General features: G+C 55.4%; 1 protein-coding gene across 1 annotated transcript in view; it reads left to right on the top strand.

Moving 5' to 3' along the window:
• Positions 1–4,192, top strand: part of LOC113206252 (sodium- and chloride-dependent GABA transporter 1-like) — a gene marked incomplete in the record, with an annotated part of 13,062 nt that overhangs the window by 3,806 nt on the left and 5,064 nt on the right.

Consider the following 4,192-nt stretch of genomic DNA (forward strand, 5'->3'; position numbering starts at 1 on the left):
GCCATACGACCCCGGAATAGTTGGCGCTAGTCATCTCTCCCCTGCTCTCCCCCCCCCTCTCCCCCTTTTCCTCCCCTGCTCTCTCCCCCTCGTTTCTAGTGTTGTATCTTTTTTCCCAATCCTACCACCCAACCCGTCCGTCCCCCCTCTCAATCTCCCCCTCCTCACTATCCCCTCTCATTGTATCCCTCCCGTGATGAGGATTGATGGCGGTAGAGGGGGAGCCAGATGTAAAACCACGCGGCACAGCGGCTCATCCATCCACAGAGACAAGTGTATAGTTGTGATCCAAATAGAAGTTTCGTGCATAACTTTTAAAGTACAATTTATTGCTCATGTGCCAAACATTCTTAAACAAATGGATATTATCTAAATCGCAAACATTGCTTTGCACAGCGATTTTTCGAAATAAGGTTTTTGTAACCAATTTGGGAAAAATGAAGCTGCTCAATTCAAGTGATTTATCTGATTTTGGCGGGGGCAGGGCTGCGCCGGGCTGCGCCTGCGCCCACAGCCCGCGCTTCCTGCCGCCGACCCGCCCCTGCGAGAATCCCTCCCGCGGCGGATATGTTATATCATACTTTGACCCTGGCTGCGCCCGTTCGCCGTGTACACTGCCATTTTAAAGAAAATGAAATCGTTTCACTTGGCAACAGCAGTAGCAGTGCGAGTATACTGCGGTTGTGTTGCGATGACAGCCTACTGATTAAAGGTGTCTTTTACTAACTGATAGCAATTCAAGGGAAAGTTTAAAATAAATTGTTTCTAAAAAGGTAGTTTTATTTTTGAAAAATGTAATGTAATGCATTAGTTTGCTGACGTCTTCTGCAGTATACCTCATAAGAACCTCAGCAACAGCATTTTTCGCAGATCTCTAAAAAAATGGCCCTGGCCTGGCATTGCAACTGCCTGCCCTTTCCTGAGAAAGGACAGAGAAGTGACTGCCCGACTGACTGGCTCTGCTGCCCTCGTCAGCCCACGTCAGCCGGTGTACAAAGCGCCCCTCTGTCTAGTCCCGCCCGCGGGGGTATACTACTGTACTGCAAGCGCGGGTTAGTCAAGGCGCGCTGCTCCCACCGCGAAAAGATTTCGTAGAATATGTTATGTAGCTGAAAACTACGCGCTCAACACAAAGATGTCATGCAAATGATTCCTCCCCGTTTACTGTTTACCCCCCGGCCCCGCCCGGCCCCGGCACCAGCCCGCCCGGCCGGGATGTAACTTTGCGGTCCGTGTCAGTGAATAACACCACAGCACAGCTACGCGCCGCAAAGTTCATTTCACAACTTCCACAATCTAGTTTGCCGTTCTGTTATTGTGTTGCCGCGCGATGACAGACAGCTCCGCTCGCCCATGGAAACCTACGGCGGCATACCCTGGAACCTTTTTAGCAGCCAGCCCCGCCAGCCTCGCTCTCCGCGCGGCGACGCGACGGGGAGAGGCCGCCTCAAGCAGAGGGAGGGAGGAGTGGGGCCCATTCTGCCTTCCTCCTGTAGACTGCTGTGTCGCAGTCAAAGGCAGCTCGTGACTCGCCCTTACCTTGTTGCTTTTCGGCGCGTTCTTGATCGGGACCCCCCCCCCACCCCCACTATCAGGGTCGCGTTGGGGACACCTGTAGTACATCCGTACCCCGTTCCGTTGAAACGTACCCCGACTCTGTTCGCCAGCCGAGCGCCTGAGGATGCGCCGGGTAGGCAACACCTCAATGCTTCGGCGTCGGGCGTCTGCTCCGGTGTCCTACCCACAGGCGTTTCAACCTCGCTGCGCAATTGAATTTAACTCTGAAGTTGCAGCTGTTGCTGAAAGTAATTCCATCGACTAAATAAGATCTTTTCGACGGTAGGTTGTGGGGCGCGCAGATGGTAAAGGGGCTGATAACTTTTATCGCCTTGAACATTTTAACACCATATTGTAATAACGAATTTTGATTATGTAGCGGAAAGGACCAAATCCGCCCTTGTTGCGCTAAAAAGTTTTGCAAGCCCTCCCGCACGCATGCCCACGGTACATTATGAGCGAAATACAGGAAGGGGTCTATGGACTACCCTGGACCCCTGGACAGCAACAGCAAGTGTGTACTTGCCGCACAGAAGGAAGAGTGTACGTTGTCATAATGTATTATATCGTTTTGGAGTTGTAGTGCTGGTATGAGAAATTGCTACCTTTCCTTTGTTTTGCTTTAACATATAAAGTACTAGTATCTGTTCTCAGGTTGTGCAAACGCGTTCCGTGCAACGTCGTGGTGGAAAAGCTGCGTGCGCCTCGGCAGCAAAGGTGTAACAACACGTGTGTAGTGCTCGTACCCCTTCCCCTTCCCGCACCTTAAAGGTGTAACCAACACGTGTGTAGTGCTCGTACCCTGCCTCCTCCCCAACCCGCACCTCAAATCGCATTCACATCCTAAAGGAAGACGGGCACATTGACGGGAGAGGAGTGGGGAGGGCGGTGGGTGGTGGGGCGGTGCCTGGTGGGGTGCGGAGGGGCTCGCGTACATGCGCAGGAGGGCGGTGAGGTGGGGCGCGGCGGGGCGCGGCGGGGCGGGCGTTGCGCACACTCCAGAGAGGTTAGGTTCTTGCTCACTTGGCAGGCTGCGTCCCGCCGCGCTGGTCTTGGTCTGGACCGCGCCTCGCGCCGCTTCGCGCCCGCCGCCCGTCGCGACCGAACCCCGTGCCGAGCCGAGCCGTGTCGAGCCGTGCCGTGCCGTGGCTCGCGCCGAGCCGAGCCAGGGCTGCCCGTCAAAACGAATGGTGGAGACGCCCCGGAGTGTGAGTGCTGTGTGAAGGTGGGTACCCGCGCCGTGAACCTGTGATACCTGCTGTGTGTGCCGTTGTTTGATGATGTTGTTGTTGTTTGGGCCGCGACGATCCACCCTGAGGGTGGTCCCCGCCCAGCCGAGGGCGTAGGGTGGTGGGCCGTGCCTATCGACCCGCCTCGGGCGTGCTCGAGGCGTGCTCGGGGCGTGCTTTAGTGGTGTCTGCGTGAGTGAGTGCGCAGGAGAGAGTGAGATAGATGGAGAGGGAATAAGTGAGAATGGGTGGGTGAAGGGTCGCCTAGTGCACTGCTTGCTTTGAGACGGGCCCCACAGGTGCACACGCGCAACACCCCCGCTCTCTGTCGACGGCGCTGTTCACGGTCCAGCGCCAACAATTGTTTCGTTTGCGCGTTTAATATTTGCAGAGTAATGTAGCGACTGGTTTACACTGTGGGGATTTCAGTCAAGCAGACACCTGTGACACGCCCTTTCTCTCTCCCCCGTGTCTCGCTCTCTCTCTCTTTCTCTTCCCTTGCCCGCAGCTCCCCCCACCTCTCCTTCCTCTCTGCTGTCTCCCTCGCTCGCTCCCACCCCCTCACCTCCCCTCTTGACTCGCGCTTGAGTTACGCTGGTAACAATTTTATGGCCGACTGGGGACTCTCTTGCCAAAAAGCGAAAGGAGAGCGGGAGACCGCGCTCCGGAAAAAGCGCGCAAACCGCTGCTATGGAGCCCCCCGACTCTTCCCCGACGACGACCCCTGACGGCAAAACGAATTACTCTCGGATTAGAGACGAGACTCCTCTTTCCTTTCCCCCGTCTCTGTATCCGCTCCCCTGCCCGGCACGACTGAGCGAACCACCAACCACCAGCCACTCTTATCCTTGTCCCCCGCCTCTCCCTCGCACGGACGACCTCTGCTTCTGTTTCTCTTCTTTCTCTTCTTCCTTCCCAAGAGACGCGAGCCAGATAGCTGTCCCGCTGCCTGCCCTGCTGTCAAACCTTTCGCCTGATGTCATTTTTTCCCCCTTGCGATTCCCATTCTTTCTCTTCTTTTTATTCTGGTTGGTTCGATAAACTGTCCAATGTTATTTATACTCGGCCGCAAGCTGGGTCGAGCAAACGGTGTAAGTGCCTCTTCCTCTCTCAGTGCGACCTCGCTCGCTCGCCAACGCTTGTCTCTCCCTATGTACGTCTGTGTGTCTGACCGTTCATCCATCTGTCTGTCTGTCTGTCTGTCTGTCTGTATATGTATGTCTGTTCGTTTCTCCGCCCATCCGGGATTCAGTTTTCAACCAGAGCTATCTGAGTAAATATCGTTTTATCGGAGGGGAAAGATATTTGATTCGCGCCAGGTATATACACGACCACTTAAGAGCAGCCCCCCTCCCCCTCTTCTACTTCGCTTCCCCGCCTGGCCTGCCCTAGTCACCCCCCCCCCC

The sequence above is a fragment of the Frankliniella occidentalis genome, unplaced genomic scaffold, assembly GCF_000697945.3.
Source record: "Frankliniella occidentalis isolate FOCC.00 unplaced genomic scaffold, Focc_3.1 Scaffold80, whole genome shotgun sequence".
NCBI classification, from domain to species: domain Eukaryota; kingdom Metazoa; phylum Arthropoda; class Insecta; order Thysanoptera; family Thripidae; genus Frankliniella; species Frankliniella occidentalis.